Here is a 24,626-nt window from a genome sequence, read left to right as displayed (position 1 = left end):
ATTTTTCAAAGCTGAGAAAACGGTACAAAGCTCAGGAAAAAAAAAAAAAAAAGGAAAAAAACTCGTCCAGCAAAGCACAAGAGAAACTTCCTGTACCATTTCATTTGTTCTTCAGAAGATACTCTCAAGAAACTGCTGAATTTATTAATACTTGATAGCAGCCTATGGTGATACTGGGCAAGGAAAATGTGATGGCTGTGTTTTGCAGTGCAGCAGTAATACCTTTGCCACAAAACCTAACAAAACATGGATATTCCAAAACTGCTACATGAAGAAGAGAAATTATAAAAAGTAAAAGTGTTCTTTGGCAAAGTATATAGATTGTCCTTTTTATCATAGAGCTTTGCTTTCTATCCACTTGAAAAAAAAAAGAGGAGGTGGAAGTCTATGGAATTACTTGAGTCAAAGATCTGAGCAGTCAAGGTTTTGAAAAACAGTACCTATATACGCTGTATTGATTTAAGCATCTGCTCTCCCGGCTTTACTGTAACAAGATGTTATTTACATTGGTGATGCTGTTCTAATAAAAGTCTCCCAGAAGGCAAGTGTAATGTAAATCATAATAATAAGGAACCAAGCAAAACATTACCAAACTTATCAGTAAGAAATTAAGCTGAATTATTTTTGCTGTCAAGAAAAAGAATCTCATTTAGTAAGCAGACTGATTGATTTTCTCCATCATCACATTTTGCGTGTTTTAGCTGGTGTACTCAACATCTGAGTTTCAACAGAACCTATGTATTAAATAGCCTACAAGCTTGTGCATAACATTACTACCTTACACACAAAAGCTGTAATTCTTATTTTCTTTTGCACATGGCATATGATCAGCATAAGATCCTTTCCTTGCTGACAGGACACTTTGTCCAAATTACTGTTTTGTACACCTTTTATAAAGTGCTGGTGACCTTAAGTATGTTAACATCTAGGAGAGATGTGTCCTAATATGATATAGAAAGATACTTTTTATTATAGCTTGATGTGAACTATACTCCAGCTAATTAAAAAAAAAAACACAAAACAACAACACATTGTTCTATTGTCTCAATCAGGTAATTGTTTAAAAGTATAAAGCTTCTTTCTCAAAAAGCCCTGGTTAGCAAAAGATTATTTAAAAGAACATCAGAGAAATGTCAGGAGAAACACTGTAGAAAACGGTTATCATCCATTTTGCATAGGTATTATTTCCTACTGAACACAAGCCAAGTTTTGCTGACTTTTAGAAAAAACAGCAAAAATCTATGTTAGCCATTTGCAGTCCGCAGTTACTGAAAACATTTCTTCTTATAATTATACTTCCTTGTGAATCTAACTTTTATATCCACGTGCTATATCCATGATACTGAGTCATTTAAGTGAAAGTTTTTTGTTTTTTTTTTTTACTAGTTATACTTATCGTTCTTATATTTAAATGCTGAAGAGGTGAAATATAACCAGTTTTCCAGCCAGCCTTCTCTAGGCGGCCTATTTATTCCTTACTTGGTCCAAGCATTCTAGCATTTGCAGATATCTAAATAGTGGAGTTCACCCTTTCAGTATCTAAAAGGGAGCTAAAGAAAAGAAGGGGACAGACTTTTTAGCCAGATCTGTTGTGATAGAAAAGGGGAAAATGGCTTCAAGATCCAAGAAGGTAGATCTAGGTTGGATATAAAGAAATAATCTTTTACAGTGGGGGTGATGAGGCACTGAACAGGTTGCCCAGTGCTGTGGTTGATGCCCCATCCCTGGAGACTTTCAAGGTGCAGCTGAATCAGCTGTGGTGTCCCTATTCATTGCAAGGGAGTAGGATGAGACGGCCTTTAGAGGTTCCTTCCAACTGTAAGTATTCTATGATTCTACACAAAGCTTTCTTCCTGCTGACAGGTGGTGATGAACTTAAAAAGCTTAAAAAGAGACTTGGGAAATACTGAGTGTATTTTCATAGTCAGAATATGAATTCATACTTTCATAGTTGGAATATGAAAAAATTCTGGTGGTGTTTTGATATGATTTTTTTCTAAGAACAATGGATGCATCCACATTATTAATATGTTCTTCAAACTACTCCTCCAAGGGAAATGTGTTATTTGATCTACCAAATAATACCACCTGCAATAATGAAAATCCTCCCTGTTCCTGGGTGTTTGATAAAAATCATGTGAGAAAACCATCTCCAAGAGAGCATTCTAAACAGAGGAAATTAGTCAGTGACTAAAGAAAAAAATAGCTCCACAATGTCTACATTATGTCATGCCTTGCTGTTTGTTCTCTGATAGTCCACTAAGCTTATGTTATTGACAATATCCTGTCTTCTCAGGACTAATAGTCTTAAAAATACAATGTATTTATGGATAATTGAATTATAGTGAACTATATCAAGTTGTGGGTTGAACTACTGAACTATTCAGATATGAAAAGAGTACTAGCAACATCAGAAACATACTAACAATATGATGTTCGTGTCAGATTACTTGATTTTGTTATCATGATTTACATAGCTATAAGGTGAGTATACCCTTATACTATAACAGTTATATACTGCAATAAAATAACACACTGTCTATATATAATTTTTCCATGCCACCCCAAATGGCAATATATTTTTTCACTCTAATGAAAAGAAAAAAAAAATAATGCTGTATCTGCCTTATCTTTCCAGCACATCACAGAAAGAAAGAATTTCATTATTGATTTACATCTTAACTAGCATATTGATTTCCAATATGTGCATGATAAGGAAGCAGCTAATTGCAATTTTATTAAGACTATCTACACTGAAACACCTAAGATGTGTAAAAATATTAAGACAATATCTATAGCATTTCACACACATCCACAGATAAAAGAACATCTTAATTCTTCTACAGCAATAACTTAGTGAAAGATTCATCTGAATTTTTTGTACTACCATTGCAAAATCTTACTAAAAAAAAAAAAAAAAAAGGGTATGTTTAGATGTGTGTTTCAAAATTAATTCTTGCTTCTTCTCCTATTTGTCTCATTTGGAAACCAGGGAATAAGAATTCTTATTACATTTCATGCTTCCCGTTTCTGATGTAATTGTTACCCATAAATTTACGCAGCATACAAAAAAAATATGGAGCCACCAGCATCACATAGATTCATTAAGATATAACAGGGGAGAAGAACTGCTGTTCACAGATCAGTAAGAGAGGCAAAGAAGTATGAATTTCCCTAAAATTTAAAATGGCATTGCTGATACCGCATACTGAGTTCTTGTAGTAGACATACTGTAAGACTTTTGCTATACAGAGTTAACAGAGTTAAGAGAAGGGCAAAGTCTGAACAATTCCTTGTTTTCCATTGACGTCATTTCAGAAACAGCATTTTTTCTCTGTAACAGAAAAAGTTCCCTTCCCTTCCCTTCCCTTCCCTTCCCTTCCCTTCCCTTCCCTTCCCTTCCCTTCCCTTCCCTTCCCTTCCCTTCCCTTCCCTTCCCTTCCCTTCCCTTCCCTTCCCTTCCCTTCCCTTCCCTTCCCTTCCCTTCCCTTCCCTTCCCTTCCATCAAAAATGTCCACCCTTTACATAAATCAAGAGATTTAAGAAAGGAATTATGTTCTTTATGAGGATCCATTTCCTGCTCTCCTGATAAGGCTCTGAGATTAAGTAAATGACAGTACTACTCCTTGGGAAAAGAGAGAGAATATTGGTAGCAGTATTGCATCCTCTTGAAAATTTGAATTCAGTGAAACAGATCTTGCTTGTAAATCTGTTGCTGTCCACTTTGCACAATTTTCTATACATTACTGACACTTAATAAGGTTTTTGTACTTTGTGCTTAAAGTTTTAGATGTTGATGCACTTTTGTGTTTCTGCTCATGTATAGCTTGCAAACATTTTGAAGAAAACAATCCTGATGAGAGAAACTATACATGAGTAAATCTCAAGTGTTTCTGACGAATAGCTCAATATCTTTGCTCTCTGAGCCTAATTATGGTTCTGAATTAGATGCATTCTGAAAAATGCAGAATATGCCAATCTCAGTGTTTGACAGAATGCTACTATACCCTCTCACAGTGGCAGAATCCATTATCCTTTGGGCTATGTATTTTAAAGTAACTCTGTTTTTGTTCATTATGCTGTTTAGAAAGATGTTCATTCTTTATGTATTAACATTAAGGTACTTCTTAAACAGTTATTTGATTGCTGTAACCTGGATAAACACTTTTTTAGGCTTTCACTTGAGGTCCTCTTAGCAAGGTCATGTGGACAGCCGACTGTTGATCAACATCTTCAGTATTGTGATGTTTGATACTGATCAAGTTTCAGTATATAATTAATTATGCATCAGTAAAAACAGTTTTAAAAATTCCTTGAAATCTTCAGTCCACTTTGTCTTTTTTGCAGTTAATTACTTAACCAATAACTTATTATGACCTTAGAAGAGGGAATTGCTTCTACAGAATGGAAATAATATTCTTGCCATAACTGAATATTAAAGAAATGTCTCAGAGAGACAAAAGTCCCTACACATACTAAATTGTTCTTTTTTCTCTGGCACACTTTGAGATACTGTTTATGTGCTGCAGAAGAAGGTTTGGGTGGTAGCCAACTTGTATATTCTTGCTACTTTTTGCAGATCACAGAGATTGAAAATCTCTAGAATTCATTTTCAATTTTCAATCAGAGGATGAAAATTTGAAGTTAATCAGAAATTTCCTTGCTCATGACATACCAGATTTTTTAGCATTCCAGAACTGAAGACCTTATTCATCCCGTGAAATTTACTTTCTAAACTGACATACATATATTTCAAGGGAGCTGAAATAAATACTTTATTTTTTATACTAATCAACATTTTTTCCAATTTCTCAGCTTTATTACAACTGCTAGGAAATGATATTGTTATTCTATACTGTTCTGCTTTTTTCAAAAGATCAAAAGTAGAAATTAAGTGTACATATGTATATACAACATATGTTAAATCTGGTGCGTTGTGTCATTATAGTGCCCAAAAATTTTTGATTGAAAGCTAATGTAAGTGCAAATGCCCGTTTCCTATCCATCTCATAACACACAATGATTCATACATTTTAGTTTAGGAGATACTTCCTTTCTGTACTAAGTATATTTATCACTTCCATGTGAAAAATACAGAATCTCATATTCCATTCAAAGCAGTATCATCCATAGATCCTTTTTAGACATCCAGTGATCTGATAATCTTTGCAAGCAGTCTGGAGATAGCACTTTCCAGGGCATTCTCCTTCTCAGGGAATTGATCAGAGGATATAATTTCTAGGTCTAGATCCATCCAGAATCAACTTGCAATACTTCCATAGGCACACGCTTTCCAGGAGGATTTTCTCAATCTCCTTGCCAGGTAAAATTGCAAGGTAATTAGCTTGGTGGGCAAAGGGAGAACAGTGAATATTGTTCACCTCAACGTTATTATAATATTTGAAACTGCCTCCCACAGCATCATGGACAGGCTGACAAAATACAAGATAGTGAGATAAATTGAAAAAATTTCTGGAAAAACAGGCCCAGAAGGCTGTGACTAGTGACACAAAGTCCAAAAGGAGGTGAGTAATTTGACAAACCAAAGTCTGACATTTGAGTCTGATACTGTTTAATACCTTCATTAATGACCTGAATGGTAGCATGGTTAAAGTTAATTAAAAAAAAGGGAAGAGTGGCTGGTACACCAGCTGTTGGTGGTGCCATTCACAGAGAACCATCTTAATAAAAAATATTTCATTTAGAAATTTTATATTCCATACCCAACTCTAACATTTCTGTAGAGGCAGAAGTTGCATATATGAGAACTCTGCAATCAGGCATGCTTGTTTATACTCTGCTGCATACCTGAAGCTCTTCTGGCCACTGGAAATACTTTATTTTTCTCTATGAGCTTAGGAACCAGCTAGTGAATGCAGTTCCCAGAAAACTCATCAAAGTCTTTAATTTTGTAAAGTAAATTCTGTGACTTCAGTCTCAATTTCTCTTATGCAACAGATCAGTCAAGGGGAAGAAACATATTCGTATTCAGAACACTTATTATGTGTTCATAGGTATTCAAAACTTTTACTCAACCATTTTTATATTCCCAGATCAGTGTTTACTCATCCACCATTTCAGGACCATAGGCAATAAGAACTTGGTATCAGCATATACATAGATTGATAACCATACTGAGAATTCACATAATAAACTAATTCTAAGGCCAACTCACAAATATGTTTAACCAATAAAAGTGACAAGAGATGATAGCTCAAATCTAAGCAAGACTCCTTTAATAGAACAACAGAAATGTTGCTTGAGTACTGGCAGCACCAGCTTTTCAGCAATTGTCTATGTAAAATGGAAATATGTGGGAAGTATTTGGAAATGTATAAGCAACTGTTTATAGTAATCTTCTGGTTTTGGTCTATGATGCTATGCCCTTATGAGATGTTTTCATTCATCTCAACATTTCCTTGGAGACAAAAGAGGAACATGGAGATCCAAGAGACTATGCTCCTCAGAGTGACCAGTAAAATAATGTAAAGGACCAAGGCAAACAAACACAGGATGGGGAAAATTTCATGGGGAAATAAATTACTGGTTATATCTGTTGCAGTCTGTGATAGAGAAACCTGTTCTGTTCTCACTACTAAAAATAATTTGGCTAATTCCATTTTTTTTATGATGTTTTACTCTGCTAGAAGGAAGAAAAAGAGAAACAAAACGGAGGGCTTTTTAAGTTCATCTTGAATTTCAGCAGATTTTTTCTCATTCTAAGCTCCTGGTGAGGTCATGAAATCAACTAGCTGCTAGAACTAGAAGAATGAGTGCCTTTGAATGGGTATAAACACATACACAGGCAAAAACAGTGGGCTGATTTTTTTTTTTTTTTTTTTTTTTTTGTAGAACACTTAAGATGTTTAATATTAGATGAGTACTTAAGAAAATATACAAATAGAACATGCCAACCCCATACTGTTAATGTCTCTGAAGACCTCTACAAAATGACAAGTGCATTCAAAGACACTAGCAGTATTCCATGTCTGAAATGCTTTAGAGGGAAAAAAGACCACATAAATTTGATCTAAGTGGCTAAGTCTAGCTACAGCATGAGCAAATCAAGATGACAAGGTGATGTCACTTCATTAAACAAAGTCATTGTTTTGGCATGTTTAATTCAACCAACAGTAATCTGAATGGCCTTCACAGTGTAGAAAACTTGAAGCTGACTTAATTTCATCTAGTTTGGCACTTAAACTGTGTATTAATTAATAATGTGACCTCTGCACACATAAGGCAAATTACATCATATGCTAACAAGCAGCCTTATAGTGTCTCCTCATCAACACTATCTTAATTTTCTACTTCCACAATCCTTTCAAGTGTTATGAAATGATAACACCCTTGATTTTTAATTCTTCTCCAACTGAGATTTTTTCCTCTCAGAAAAAATAATGAAAAAATAATTAATAATTAGAAGCTTTTCCTAATGTTGACAAATTCCTAGGGCTTACTATTGTAGAGGCATACAGTAGCTCTCTTCATTTGGTTTCAAAATCAATACCTTTTTTATGAATTTAAATGTCACACAGTCCATTATCTCAAAGTCTTAATGTACTAATAAGTTTTTAATGGACTTATTTTAGTTTACTTCACTTTTCTTCTTATTTACACTGTATTGCAACTGTAAAACTCATATTTGTCCTCTAACTCTGCACACAAGCATAGAGGCAGGAGTGTAACTGCCTTCTGCCAGAACTCTGTTGATGTGACATATTATGTGTTCAGACATCTGAATTCATGTAGGCAGGCTATCCTGCCTTTCACAATTTCTTGTTTGTTTGTGTAGGCAGCCATGAAAAAGATTTCAGAGTGCTCATCTTCAGAACTAAAAAAGTAAAAACTTTTTTTTTTCATAGAAAAACTACTTTTTTTCTTAAGTATTTCTCTGATAGAGACTGGAGAATGATAAGGGACAAAGAAAAATTTGTCCAGGTTACACCCAAGTAATCTTTTTATACTGTTTAATCTTACAACAGCTGCACTTCATAGAACTGCCACTAACAGTGTTTACAGTTGTGCCATGACAGTGAACTTGTTTTGGTAATAAATTTGCAGTTCAGAATGTATTTATTTTAAATATATCAGAATAGCCACCTCCTCTAAAGTCTTTAAGCCAAATGCAAAATGTATTCCTCGGACATCATTCTTCTTCATTTGAAAAACATTGATGTATATGGTTACAATTTTCCTGACTTGTGTTGCAAGGACAGCCTCCAAGCATCTGATGCAGTCTATGGATGGTGTGTCCTGATTAGTGACCCTGAGCAGCATTCAAGAGAGAGAATTTGTGCTGTTTTATCAAATATTGCCACAGCTACAAAACCAACCCTGGTGCAGAAACAGTTAATGTATGACCCAAGACTTACAAGTCTAGGAATTTAAATGCATTCATTCACAGAAACTTTACTTGGCAAGATTCTAGATTATACTATGATTGGTGAAGTAAGCTTCACGTGGATAACAAATGGGCTATGCAAAGCCATAGAAAAATATGAAACTCCTAATTTTTTTTCAGTCCTTGTGCAAAACTCAGGTCTCCTGTTTCCCAAAGAATCAATAATTCCTCTTCATATTCTCCAGTGCATGCTTCCTTCTGGGAGCAGACCACTTATATCATGGAGTTTTCAGTTCAATTTTTGATTTGTCAGTAATACTTTCCTCTAAACTTCTCTGCCTGATGCTATGGATTAGCAAGACATTGCCTTCTGGTTTCTAATAGTAGTAGGCAATGTTATTACATTATATATCATTTTTAGTGCCTTTTCAGTTATAGGAATGGGAACCCAGCAGAAGTAATGTCTCACTTTATGAGAGATTATCAAAAATGATCAAAAGATACAGTAAAATAATTAAAGATATACTCAGATGCTTCTTAAAAAGGAACTAGAAGTCAATTTCAAAGCTAATCCTCAGATCCACTGACTGAAAGAATATCTATGAATTAATCAAAATTTAGCAAAGCAAACCAATGTTTCTTTGGTCTATAGAGGTCTCAAAATGCTATTCAGAGGCATAGTGATATTGTATGTTTTCCTGGAATTACATAACTGAATGAGGTTAATTTGTGTAAACTATTCGTGGAGGTGACTGAGCAATTGTGGTGAAAAAAAAGTAAAGCAAGAAGACATAATGTCAAGCTTATTCTTATGTATGACTACATACAATTTCTTCTAAGAAATTCCAAACTCCGAAATGAAACAAATTCTATCTCAGTGGATCCAATTCATCTAGTGAAGCTAGATCCCAAAGAAGCACAGAGGAGGCCCAAAATAAAGTGCTAGTGCTTTCACTGAACATGGAAGAAGAAAAAGGAATCAAAATACATTTTTTCCAGATTTCCAGTGCTTTGAATATCAGGAACTTCCATGAAAATTCTAGTCAAAGAATTACTTTCCATACATACAATTTCATTTAGTTGAAACTGTGCTTTCTTTCTTTAATGGTTTGAAAGGTAAATTTTGAACTAAACATTTCTGACAACCTTAATCATTAATTCTTTCATCAGCCCTGTTGGTCAGGATGTTTTTATCCCAGAAAACAACTTTTTCTAAAGTTGTAAGTCAAATATTTATGTCAATGACATTTGTAAAGCAGGCTGACAGACTGTATTGTATATGTTAAAACTGACTCCAACTCTTTTGTGAGGGAGTTAGAACCTTTTCAGAAATGCCACGACTGAAACAACAGGGTGTTGTCTGTATTCCCTTGACCTGAGCCACATTAGCATCAGTGATTACTTTCCTGAAGAACAGGAATAAAAAAGATCAGCCAGATTCATTCCTTTGAATTTATGTAAAGATAATACAAACATTGCCATTTGTTCTTATTTCTTATATGCTCCTTACTTGAAGATCTCAATTTAGGAAACAAACAAACAAAACAATGCATTTCTTTATTTCTGTATACTAAGGGATTTCTCAAGTTCTACTTTCTGTTCTATTTTTTCAGATAAGATGGATAAAACACTAAGGTTCCACCAGAACAGTTTTTCAACCAAAATATAACCATCTCTTTTAAGAAGTAACTGAAGTGTTTGCATCTGTATTGAGTGTTGCACCTGAAGCCTATGTTGGAGGTTTCATCCTGCCAACATTTATATGCTGATTACTCCTATAAAACTTGAGAGTCATTTCCCCAGCAGCACCTGGAATAATTGCAGAGTGACTGGCAAATGAATCATGAAGGTAGTGTCAAGTGTGCTAGTCACTGTGCAGCTAATAATCTCCCAGAATCAACATGAAGTGTCTGCATATGACCTTTTGCTTTTCTGCAGCCCTGTTTTTGTAACCTTCTTCCTTCAATTTCTGTGTTGCTGTATGTAACAAGAGCAAGAGGATGGACCACGCATTTGTAGAAGTCTTTTCCATTGAAATTAAGCTTTAGATGTACTTACAACCTTTTAACAGGCATGCACAAGTTGTGCTTTAGTTTTTCTGCTGAACAGCAGTTATTTAAAAGTATGATGTGCTTTTAAAAAACAAGTCAAAAAGCATCATGCTATAAAATAGATATTCTAAGTTCTCAAAGAATAACAGATGCATAATAAATTCAACATGGCTGATTTTCTGATTTTTCTTTAAAAAGCCTTTTTGAAAACTATATGGCTTCTGTTATTTTACACCTAAGGAGGACAATTTTTCAAAGTTACCTTTGTAAGTCTAAACAATTCTCTTTTAAAAGAAAAATCCTCCTCAATTAAAACAATGCTTTGAAGTACCACAGTTACCATAACTATAAATAAATGATCTTCCTTTTGTTTACTTGATTGACAGCTGCTAAAGCTTAAAGAAGAGAATAAATACCCAAGTAATCCCAGAAAATTCAGTAGTATGGGCATTTCCATCAGCTAATTCCAAGATGCTTTCACCTTTCTTCCTTTTCCAAACAACCACTTTCTGATACTCTTCTCCCATTTTCTCTTCATTCTTCAAAGGGTCTTTTGGAACAACATGCCCTAAGTGTTCCTGATGTCAGCTGCTAAGCAGCAGCCTCTGCTGGCAGACTTCCTTATCAGCTAGAGAAATCTGATCCTGATCGTGCACTGTAAAGGAACCTTGGGGAAGCACACCAGGACACCCAGAGCTACTTATCCAGTGACTTATGGCTGTCGTTCCTTTATTGTGTTAATGTCCCCAACTTCCATGGCCCACTAGAATTAAGCCCAGTATTAGGAAGCTAGAGTTATTTGCATCTGGTGAGTTGAATTAACAGTGCTTGTATTGTGTGAAGTTGTGTAAAGCAACTTTCATATATTATAGGACAGATACATTCATAACCTCATATATTCCTAGGAAAACATCTTGGAAATTTTAACTAATGCAACTTGGGAGTTTTATCCTGTTAGTTTATCATGTTATTTATATGATTAGATATACAAATTTCATGATGTATTTCAGAATAGCTCCTGTAGCATGTTCTACATGTTTTTTCAACCTTTTCAGAAACAAACCACAACTTTAATATCAGAACTTTGTCACTGAATGATTTCTCTCAACAAGTGATGCATGTGAGAAATGGTTCTAATTATGTATAGTAGCAAAATTCTCCCAAAAAACACAGGCATTAAAATTAACACAATCTGGACTGTAGTGATTTTTAAAAAGGGGAGAGCACATGGATGGTCTTTTGTCCAAAATAAGCAGATTCCATATAAATTATATAGCATGGTACTTCAAAATTTTGTAAGTGAGAGCAAGTCAGAAAACAGATGATTTACCACCAAGAGAGGACAAGTGTTTATAGTTTACTATAAGTGTGAGAGTGGAGAAAAGTGAAGCGCATAACCCCTGCTCCTGTCCCTCCAAGACTAAAGTGCCCTTTCTTATCTGAAAACACATCTGCAGTACATTTGGATGGGACATGCAGGCTGCATTTGGCATGTAGGTTATTGCTTGAAGAATCATGTTAGAGATGATACTGATGGGAATACAATTTTAAGTTCATATTTTCTCCTGTGTTAATACAGAATATATACTACCAACAACACTTATATGACTAATTTAACAAACTGCGTATGAATTCTGACAGATCCATAATCTTCCCATTCATAATTTAAATCTATTATGTAAATAAAGTTTACTATTAGAAGGCAAAATGGTGAACAGTAAGGTGTATAATTTATTTCTTAGTTCATTAAGTACAATATTTAAGTTTGCCTAGTTTAAGATGTTGTCATACGTAAGCTGAACATACTTGCAACAGCCAGTCATTCATAGAAGTTTCAGATGCTCCTCCATCTTCCAAAAAACATCTCCCTATTACCTGCTTCAAAATGATTATGAAATCCCTAACGTGATAATACCAAGAAGTACAACATTTGGTGAAGATATTTTGATATGAACAGAACTGGTAGCAGTAATACAGCAATAATTATTGGCTCATTTACGGACTATTTAGCTCGTGCAGTGAACCAGATGAGAACAGCTAATGAGCACAGCTTCGTACTGTAATTAGTAGAAGAGTAGTGACTCACACATGATTTAGTTTGCAAAAGTCCATGTATTTACACAAAAGGTTGTATTCTCTGTGAAGTTGTGGCCATATAGTGACCTGAGATTACCATGCTTTACTTTCTAATAAACCATAAGATTGATTTATAACATCAGAATTTATGTAAATCTAAAAGAAATGCAACACTGAAGATTTGTGTGTGTTCTTTATTACCTGCATTCTAGCTTATCAGAACCTACGAGTATTTTGCTAGTCAACATTTTTTCTATCATTTCAATGTTGTTGAAATACATTTGAAAAAAGACCATAACTCTAGCCCTACTGGCAGAATAAAGACAGTGCTGTTAAGGCCACTGTTAGACCGTCCAGCTTTTGGAGACTCTGCTTGACCCAGAGAGATCCCTCCCAACCCACATTGTGCTGTGATTCTGTGGTTACACATAGCATTTTACTTCTTAAAACTATGTAGCAAACCAAGAATAAATATTTATTTAAAGAGCTCTGATACATTGTTTCAGCTGGCCATACAAGATATAAAACAAAGGTATTGTAAGATTCTTAACAGTAAAAAAAACCCTATTCTTCACATTTCAGACTTCTGTCTTTCACTAATTTATTTGTGTTTTCAACACGTGATAATTGAAATGCTTCATCATGGGGACAAGCAGGAAACAATGAACAGGGAGGCATTATTAGTATGCTTTCACAAATCTGCTGCATATTGTTAGCTCTTGCCCATTTCTTGCCCATTTCAAGCTGGAAAACGTTTACAGAAAATTTAGTAACTATTGCAGAAAAGATGATTAGTCTGAACAGTGCAAAGAAACCATCATCCTTAGGATCAGAGACTCTTCCTGCCCTAAAATGTTTTATTTGCTGTTGTTTTTTGTTTGTTTGTTTGTATGTTTTTTCCAGTGGCTTCATTTACTTGCCTATAGTCCCTACCACCTCAATTTCTTTGTCATTTCTTTTTTTTATATTTTAAAATTAGGAATGTCATATTTGTCTTTCTCTGCACTATTCTCTCCCATTCCCACTTAGACACCTGGGACACCAGTCCATTTGTGACTGTGTAATGAATAAAGTTGTCACCGTACAAACTCAGAAATCTTACTTTTAGCTGCTGAAAAATATCAGGTCTCTCCCAAACACTACTGAAATCTTAGCCTACAGAGCATGCCTAGTCTTTCACGCCTAACCTAGTGTGCTCAGATGCATTGATTATGTGCTTAAAGGTAAACAAGGGAGAACAGTAATTTTGTATGAAAGCTGCACAAAGCAGCTTCCTGTTTGCCAGCAAGAAAATAGATCTTTTCTGGGTTTGTTTGTTTTGTGCCTAGGAAAGAGATGAAGCATCAGGTAAAGTAAATCAAGATTAGAATTTTTCCGTGCTCTGACTACTTGAGATTTTGGGTCTCCATTGTTTCAAGAACATTTTTTTTGGGGGGGAAGAATGCTGGGGAGTGCTGGCAGGGAGGGTTTTTTGCATGAGACTCCTTAGTCTTTCTATCACAAATCACTGAAAGCATGTCTGTCTTAGAGATAGGTAAATATATATTCTTAATCTAATTCTCCCATTTCTTAAAAAGAAAAACGAAATGTAGAATTCAAATTCAAGAATAACTTCTAAGAAAAAAGATACAAGTGACAACACTACATACATACAATGAAGGACCACAGTCCTCTAAGTATAATATAAATACAGGATAGCACACCAGATACCAAGATCATAGAGTTGTAGAATCATAGAATCATAGAATCATAGAATGGCTTGTGTTAGAAGGGACCCCAAGGATCATTAGGTTCCAATCCACCTGCCACAGAAAGGGCCACCAACCTCCAGATCTTGTACTAGACCAGGTTGCTAGGGTATGAAACTACAGGATGAAAACCTATACGCTCTTCTTTCCTGAAGAGTACTGTGAATGCTCATTACTGTGGATGGCCTCAGATCTGCAACACTGCTACTGAAAGCAGTTCTTACTCTCACAAACTTCCACTGAATAGCAGAAAATGACCAATAGCAATAGGGGATTACCCTATTAGGAAAGGACAGAATAAAAATTTCAGTAACTTGAAGTTTTCATTAGGTCACTGGACCACTGGCATCTTATTTTAATTAGATCAGCTTCGATTGTGAACCATGGATCAACAGCTAACACTGAAAAGCAAATCTTGCTGAAAAAGAGTAAAGCATTTCTCTGATGGATCACAGATGTGTCTGTGTACATTTGCATCTGCTGTAAGAGTCGATGTTGATTAAATAAATGATACAAATATTATGCAAAAATTATAATTACATTTTGAAAATGGAGACTTTCCTTTTGAACTTCCTTTGATCACTATCACTTGGACAATACTAGTATTCACATGCTGCCACTGCAATTGGTCCTTTTCATGAGAGAAATATAGGGATGAATACATTTTTGAAAAAATCTGTTTTCTAAGTTGTGTCAAAGAGGTGCTCTTGTTCAAAGGGCAGTATTTTCCTCCTGTCAATGAACTTGTTAACTCCTGAATTTTTAACCTGAATAGAGACATTCAAATATTAAACTGAGTGGCTTTGGTATTTCTTACTGGGTTGGAAAGAAGAGCTAAGAAATAAACTGGCAGAACGTTAAGAAGCAGCCTTCATGCCTGGAGTTGCAGAATAATGAGCATAATGATTTCACAAGCTTTGCACAGTATGCATCTTGGAGTATACATAAGTACATTCAATCTTAAAGTCACATATGAACAATGAAACAAATAATGAATAATGAGATGCTGAAACTGAACAGTCAGTGAGGTAGAATTCGATGTGCCTTATTTTTCTTCAGTAATTCCTTCCTTTTAGCCTGAGACACAAGTAGAACAAACAATTAGTGCAGTAATTGATAAGCTGTGCCTTCAAAGCTTGTGGTGAGCATGGCTATGCTTTACAAGTCTAACAACGCAAACAACTCTTCCTTGTGATTAGCATGTTGCCTGTTTACAGATTGTGGTTGGGATGTACTTCTGTATCAGTTTTTTATCTGCTTTTTTTTGGTTAGTGAACCTCTAATAAACATGTATTTGGTTTTAGATTTGAAATGCACTTGTTTATGGAACTGTTGAAATGCTTACAAATGTATCTTGTTTTCAGGGAACTAAACTTGCCTTCTGATGGGATTAAGTTGCAGCTGACTGTGATTTGCAGAATAATGCTGTAGTTATGAAAAAGTTCTCTGATTTTGTGTCTGGTAATTCTGCATTACTTGAGCTAATCAAACATTAATGTTTCTAGAGCCAGATTTTGTTCAAATCTAATCTATTCGACTTTTACTTAAAAGAAGAGAAACAATACAAGCTTTTTTAAAAGCCCACAGAAATTGAAGATTTCTGTTGTTTTTGTAGTCCTAGAATGTAGACTTCATCAATACATTCTAGGACAGAATAAAACAAAATCATACTTTGTACAAAAAGGAGAATTAAGCAGAAAAACAGCATACCATTTACAAGCTGTCATGGATCAGGTATTATGTCTGAAAGATGTTTTGTGAAGAAATGAAAACACCTTACAATTACATAAAAATGAAATGTATTATATGCAGGGGACTTTTCACCAGTGATTTCAGGCCTCCCTAACGTGTATGTCCTTCTCTGAGCTTGTTTTTGTATTTCAGACAATAAAGTCACAGAACTGTAGGGGTTGGAAGGGACCTCTGGAGATCATGTAGTCCAACCTCCCCTGCTAAAGCAGGTTTCCTACAGTAGGTTGCACATGTAAGCCTCCAGGCAGGTTTTGAATGTCTCCCGAGAAGGAGACTCCACAACTTCTCTGGGTAGCCCATTCCAGCACTCTTCACCCTCAAAGTAAAGAAGGTTTTTCTCATATTCATATGGAACTTCCCGTGTTCCAGTGTGTGTGCATCACCCTTTGTCCTGTTACTGGGCACCTTTAAAAAGAGACCAGCCCCATCCACTTCACTCCTACTCCTTAGGTATTTATAAGCATTGATAAGATCCTCCCTTAGTCACTCAGCCTTTCCTCAAAAAGGAGATGCTCCAGGCCCCTAATCATCTTTGTGGCCCTCAGTTGGACTCTCTCTTGAAGTTCTCTGTCTTTGATCTTACAGATAGAATCACAGAATTGCTCAGGTTGGAAAAGACCTTAATGATCATCAAGTCCAACCGCAACCTAACCATACTACCCTACCTCTAACAATTTTAAATCATGTCCCTGAACTGAAAGCTCATTCTAAAAAACATCAGATTTCTGATCCATGAAAATATAGCTAAGATTTACAACCTTATAAAGTAGCTTTGCCAAGAAATCCATCCACATGAATGCAGATATGTTATGTATGGGAAACAGAACAAAACCAGGATCATTTGAAGTTACACATATCAGGATTTTGATGGTTTTTCCAGTGATAATGTAAATTCTCCTACAATCTGAGCATAAAATACAGGCAGAAGTTGAAGTGAGGTGAAGTTTGGGAAATAGTAAAATTAGATCTATGTTCACCAGACTAAGTTCTGAGCTTGCCTTTCAAATATTGTTTTTAGTACTTTTATTTCACCATTTATCCATGAAACAAGAATACTGCACAAGAAAAACTTTCTTACTGTACTGCAGTGTCTGGTACTATATTCAAGCTTTTCCCGAGTGCTTACAACTGCTGTAGGATTCAGCTAAGCACTTAAAATTTTACTTATTTTTTTTTAAATGCATTTCTTTACAGTGAGATAATCTATTGCCAATGTAGCAAAATTTCTTGTCTTGTTTTCTTGCTTTCTAATAACTAAATGTATTCCTATGCAAGTCTTTTCTCAGCTTACCCTCTTTTATAGAAAATTTTAGGAGGGATTGAAAGTATTATTTTAAAATGAAATAATCTTAAAAAATATTCTATTGACTCAGCAAAAAGAAACCCCTTTCATTATTAACTAAAATTTATGTAAAGACTGCCCACAACTTTAAATTGTAAAAATGAATGGTTGTGAAAAAGTACCCACAACTTGAAGATATAATGAGATAGACTGAGGTTTTATGCTCTGCCGAAGATCAAGTAGGTCCTTGGGACTTGTCAAAGGAAAAATAAAAAGGTGTATTTTTCCCAAATGAATTGATGCTGAAAATTTTCCATTGCTCAGTTTATATAGAAAAGCAGATTATTTATGCTCTGTTGATTTCCATTTCTAACACAGTTGTTCTCTCTCTCTCTCTTTTTTTTTTTTAATCTGCTTTACAGTACTTTTAAAATGAAGTCTTTGTGATTCACAACTGGAAGTTAATTTTAAGTAGATTGAACCCAGCCAAAATTTTTAAAGATCATAAATTTACTTGGAAAACATAAGGATAAATACTATTTAATCTACTAAAGATTCAGAAATGTCTGTGTAGTATTCAAATAGGAATACAGCTTATTATAGCAAAAAATTATGCATTATGCTGGGTTCATATTGGCTGCCATATACAGGACAGTTAGTGAAACAGAAGTGTAAGTAATTCCTCAGCTTCATGGAAAACGTGATGGTCAGAGGTCCTGTTTTTATCCATAGCAGTAGCAAACATGAAATACATAGTCTATCCAGCTTCATTTTTCCACTGACTGGCTGAAACTATCCTTGAGACGCAACCTATTCTGCTAACCTTTGACAAGATTGAATATTTCATTGAAAAGAGATAATTTTATTGTGCTTGGTGGAGAGTACAGAGGGGAATTCAAGAAACAAAAATAAAGAAAAATACCCACTAGCAAACTCCAATTGCAATATAATAAATTATTGTCATAAGAAATATTGTCTATATTTCTAAGATTAGTTCATTTTTCTTAAGCTTAAAAATATGGTATACTAGTGGTATATTTTTTAATGCTTTGTGGAGAGTTTTATTTAATTTTTTTTTTCCAGATAAAGGAAGTACAAGCTAAATACCTGTAGAGGTTGCTTGCGGAGTGAAGATGATTTAGGAGACACTGACGCTCCTAATTCATAGGAATATCAAATGCCTATAACACAAATCAGAATTTTTTTTATAGCAAAACTTTGTAGCACTCTTTGGAGCCTTTTCTGAAAATAAAACTCTTCTGTCATGCATATACGACATAGCAGGCTGATGGTGACGTGTCATCTGTTCAGCTTAATGGTCAAAGTTTACAAAGCCCTTTGATTCTGCTTTCTTACATCCCTTCAAATTACTTCCTGAACCAGCAGCTCATATTTAGTGTTCCATCCAGAGAAACAGGAATGAGAAAAGAAGACAAATGAGACAGGGAACTTGAACATTATTAATCTCCATACTTCAAAGAAAAAAAATGCCAGAGAGAATACTGCATCCTTTTTCAACCTTCAAGCTAACAAACCTTCCTGTGAGTACTAGCCTGAGAAAGAATTTTGTTTTCTTCCTATTGTACTGTTCTCTGTTGTGACAGTGAAATCTAAAGTTCTTCACTAAACTTGCAATTGCTTTTCTCTCCAGGAGAGCCTCCTTCCTGAAGGCAAGAATCAATGAAACACAAACCTAGTCTCTGTAAGGTGAAAAAAAATCATGGTCCTATATGATAAACTAGAGGATTAGCCTCAACACACACTCAACAGAAAGCAGAGATTTGTGTACAAATATCTAAATAATTAATATAAAATATTATGAAGTCTTAAATTCAAGGAAGCTTTAAGAAAAATGATGCTATGTTCAGTATGAGGAAGAAACTGCAAACAACTACTTCTGGTACGAAAAAGAAAAACATTTTTCATCTCTTATTTACTTAAATTTATCAAGACTACATTCACAAAATAAATAAATAAATAAATATATATATATATATATAAACCAAACAACCAAACCAAAGAACCAGCTGGTTACTGAACAGGGTAATCCAAAACTCATCAAAGGAAATTCTATTCCTGATTTTAGCAAATTATGAATTGATAAATATTTGCAGATGTAAATGCCGCTGTTTTGATGACTTCTCTTTTTATGAAAGCTAGCTTCATATCTTAACCCACTGTAGTGGTTCCTAATGGTTAAGTACATTTGATTTTTATGCTTCTGATTGACTTAACAGTAGCAGATAATCTGGCTCATTTCATATTGGTGTCCTGCCCAGAAGCCAAGAAATATAAACATAAATTATAAGAACTTCAATTTTAAAGTTTTTTTCAGATCACACTCAGCAGAAGAATGTCATCTTTCAAAAGTCTTGACAACTTCTTCATCAGTGACAAAGATGAAAGGATAGAATGCACCCTCAGCATGTATGAAGATGATACAAAGCTGGGACGGGCTGACACATCAGAAGGCTGTGCTGCCATTCAGCAAGACCTGCACAGACTGGAGAGTAGGGCAGAGAGGAATCTGGTAAGATACAGCATGGGTAAGTGTAGAGTCCTACAGCTGGGGAGGAGTATCCACATACATCGGTACAGGGGAGGGGCTGACCTACTAGAAGGGTGCTCTGCAGAGAAGGACTGAGTGTTCTGTTGGACAACAGGTTGGCCATGGGCCAGCAGTGTGCCCTTGTGGCCAAGAAGGTCAACATATACATAAATTATTTATATAAATATAAATAAAAATTTATTTATATACATACAAATACATAAAATATATGAATATATACATTATTTAATACATAAATTTATATATATATATGTAAGTTTTTGTTTAACAAGTTTTAGAACATGTTTACCGGGGAAAGAGAAGGAAGGAAGAAGGGAACAGAAGTGAGGAAATAATCAATGATCATTTGTGTGATGATATCTCACCTGAGTCTCGTTAGGTAGCTGTTACTTTCAATAGTTTTATACTTTTAATATTCTTATTGCATAAACTGACATAGTTGCATTCATTTCAGAGCTACTCTCAAAGCTCGATTTAGGAATTTCAACAGTCATTCACACAGAGAATAGTGAATGTCTTGGGAAAGGAAAAGGACAGAAAAACTAAAAATAAAGAGTGAACTTTCTCCTCTTTATTAAAGCTTTTTTCAGTGCTGCTTAAAAGAGGACATATGATGTGGCTGCAAGTTTCTCTAGAACATCAACTCAAGATGTGACAGGCCTGTATACAACTATATGATAAATGCATTTGATAAATACCTCTGCTGCATCCTTCAGCACAGAAAAAATTAATAGCATTGGTACCTAAGTCATCACAATTGGAGTTCAAAAAACACCACATTATGATATATAGGGGAAAAATAAGACTTCTTGCAGGGTGATTGTTTCAGACTAGGTCAAGCAAGTTCAACTTTTTCTCAGAGAATAGTGAGTTTCCTGTGAGTTGGGGATGAATTTAGTTTTGCTTTTAAATTTTTGTGAAAGATTTTCTAAATATCAAGGAAAAATAGCTTAGTCATTTAGTAAGTTGCCAAGCTTTGTCTTTGTTTCTTTCAGTGCCTTTATGACATATTCAAGATCCTTGAGAAAAGAACTTATGAGTTCTTTTCTATTTTTTCTTTTCCTTCTGTTATCCCTTTTTCCTTTTCTTTCATGTCTGTTTCTGCTCTAATTCTGTCCTTTAACATAAAAACCATAATCTTCTGACTATTTCACTTATTTCTGCAGTACATACATAAAAATAATCATTCTTAAGACAGTGTGCACTGTTGTTAACAGAACAACATCAAGCTTTAGTGCTAAATATGACAATGAGATTAATGAGATGAGAAATGCTTGAACACTGCAGTCACAGTTTCAGTTTGTTTGCAAACACAGTTTGCATTGCTTTATGCTTTGTTTTGAAAGAAACTTTCAAAATATGAATATTGTGTTTCACTGGAAGATTAGGATTTTAGCCTGTGAAATCTGAGTATATCACTGTGGCAATAATGAAGCAAAGCATAGAAACAAGTAAGGCCTGCTGGGTGGATTTCTGTTTTTTCTCAACTGGAAGCTCAAGCCAGAGGCAGTACTTTTTCACATTCATCAGTTGTCCAAAATCCTTGGTTTACCACATTTGCATCAGGTAAGTAACCCTCTAATTTTTCAGATACTCTGGTATTTTCCATCAGAGAGAGGCCAACACACCATTCAGATAGTTAATTTCTTCTGCCAAAGAAAAGCGTTTGCTCTGTTGTACTCAACGCCATCTATATCACTTGGCCTTCTGTGTTCTCCACATCTTGCATCAGACCTCAAGAAAGCTTTAATACCATATGCGGACACAGAACCACACAGCCTTCCAGCACACCATCACATCATTTTTTATTTTTGCGTGTTCTGCAGACTGCCTTTCTAAACCTGTTTCCTTTGCCTCAGTCCATACTGAGCCTGGGTAAGAGAGACTTCCCTTAATCTTTGTTCTGTTGTCAGGTCTTGCAATGGGCAGCCTGCCAATGCAAAATCCTACATTTTACCATAAAACCTAGTCTTAAAACAGTCAGATCTCATGTCTTTCCTTTATTAGAAAGTAGAGTAAAAATATTTTTGCCAGTTCTTAGTAGTGTATAGTGACAGGTTATGCTTGTTAAGTCAAGACATACTGTACTGCAGTTCAGAAAGCAACGGGTGGAACATGACCCACATACAACCCTGAGTAAACTTCACAGAGTTATAAATGGATGCCTAAGCCATGCAGCCTTTGAGAAGAATTACTAAGGAAGTCCAAGATGACACAGCAGTTCCTGGCAACTTTGCATAGACTTAAATTATGAGGCAGAGCCTTGAGTTCAGCACTCATTTTCAAGTGTTCTGCAGTTTTCTGGACTTCAGGAGAAGAGAGTTCTAGCATGTGCTGATGCAGTGATGAGATGAAGAGGGAAAGAAGGTGCCAAACAGTCTTCCTTGCTGTGTCTGCCAGAATTTTGTTACAATATTACATAAGGAGTGGGCATATGGGTCTAATACTGATAGGAAGATCATAAGATATTTACAAAAGACGTCCTTTAAGGGTGGTTAGCAAGTCTTGTATCCTTACTGCATATTATGGAGTTAGGAAACCAGCATGTTCTGTCCTTTATGGCTACAGAACACAGATAGGATTTCCCTTCTGAAGATCTAGTTAGTTCATCCCAGAATGGAGCTTGCATGCATATTAACATTTATACCACACAAAAAAAAAATAAGTGTATGAGGAGCCTGACATTAAGTAGTGAGTGTGCCAATGCGACGGTTTAAACACATCTTTTGAGTTTGGAACATTCAGTAACGTTCCACAATTCTTCTCTTCCATCTTGCTCAAACTAGCTTCTCTTGGCTCAAAGCCATTTTTCCGTGATAGTGTCGATGGCTTTAGCAATGCTAAACAGGCTGTGCCTGTTATCTTCACTTCTTTATTTTCCAGTTTTTCATTGTTACAGCTGCACAGCCAAATCATCAACAATTTATTTCCCACAAACAAAATTGAGCCAATAACGTTGTAAACTAGTATAAATAGAGAAGCAATTGATTCCAATTAGGCAAAAGTTTCAGTATTTCCAGGCTTGCAGCCAGTTTGTGGTTTATGAAATTTAACTAAGTTACAGCTTGATCAACTTGCCACTAAAAAACAAATTCTAGCCAAAACTATCCAGATGATAAAGGAGAAACTTGAAGAATTGATCAGAAGATCTCAGTGATTATGTTTTACAACAGCCATATCCAGCTGTTGTAAGAAACAACCAACCAAATAAAAAAAAAAAAACACCGGTCATTCATGAGATGACCTGCAGGTTCACCAGCAGGTACAAAAAGTCACAAAGAGTTCTGCCTTGCTCTTCGATTCATAGTTACCTTGACACAGAAAAGAAAATAACAAGTCATGGGTATGCTAAAAAGTTTATCTTTCATTTAAGACAATCAATAAATTTAGAAAGCTACAACAAATCCTGAAAAACAGAGTTATTATATTGGTACTGAAAACATGAAACAAAAGTGAAAAATACTTTGTGTATAGGAGTCAATGGGGATAAAACTATTGAAATGGGAATGTAATGCTTACAAAGAGATGGAAAACTAAGTGACTACTGATTATACAATTGAAGAAACATGCAGTGTACTCCAGTGTTCACACTGTTAGACAATACCTGCAATGCTATCCAAGTTATAATACAAACGACACCGTTGGCATAACAGCTGGATAACAATTAGAAAATACAGGGATTGCTCTCATAGAAAATTAATCATGATAACTACTAGACAAATCCAAATGAGAATACTCTTCTTTTACAGCTACTTCCCCACATGCTAGTCTTGAAAAGTATTTAAAAGAGTTGTTCAGAGATCTAAGCAACCTGCTCTGATTTTTGTTACTCTATGCCCATGGAAAATACACACAGATTATAAGGCATCCTGTCTGAAACTTTGGATAAACAGTTTTATGATAATTGGATAAAGAGAAAAATTAGAAGGCTAACCCTACAAGGCTAAGTTAAGAGGTAGGGATCAGAATTGTTTATAGAGAACAACTATGAAAGAGAAAAACTGGGAGAGCTTCATCAAAGATTGCCCTGGGGCCTAACAATTAATCTGCATCCTAGAGATTATATTCAAACTATTCCTCCAAATCAGGCTGAATGCAGATTTAAAAATAAATTGCCAGCTCTGTATATATTATTGGCATAATGTAACAGACACAATTCATGTTTCCTCTTTTAAAAAATTATTGATCACATCTTATCATCTTACATCACACTAGAGACCAGCATCTAGATCCAGTATGGCTCATAAAGTCACCAAAACAGCCAAGGTATCCAGCTGACAAAATGGCTCTTGTGAATGTGGTTCAAAGGTGTACTGCAAAGACTACTTGCATGCTGAACCCAACCAAGTGCTAAAAGCTGCACCTGAGTCCTTCACTAGTGTAGCTTTAAGTCTGATTTTCCTTGCAAATACTTCCAAACAAGGTTTAGTGTGTTCTGAAGATGTTTTGTGAAAATTGTGATTAAACTTAGCAGGAAGAAAAGAAAATAAACAAACATGATATAATGCCAAAGACAAAAGAGATTAAAAAAACAAAAAACAAAAAACAAGACTGTAGTTTCTGCCCACCAAATGAAACCATAGTGCTCTTCAGCAGAAATTGTGATACAGCTTGGTTAGACATAGTAAAGGGATTCAGACTTCTTTTATTCTACCTAAATCTACACATTCAATGAGATTTGAAAGAACAAGGAGCAAAAGAGACTAAAATTCTAGGCAAAGCTGGTATTAATTATTATTATTTCCATTATGTTCAGAGAGCCTGTTGAGAAAGGTACTGTAAAACTACTACATTCAGAGAGAAT

Source organism: Phasianus colchicus, chromosome 5, assembly GCF_987193195.1.
Source record: "Phasianus colchicus chromosome 5, bPhaCol1.hap1.1, whole genome shotgun sequence".
In the NCBI taxonomy this organism is placed as follows: Eukaryota; Metazoa; Chordata; class Aves; order Galliformes; family Phasianidae; genus Phasianus; species Phasianus colchicus.
Note: the sequence above shows the minus strand (reverse complement) of the source record.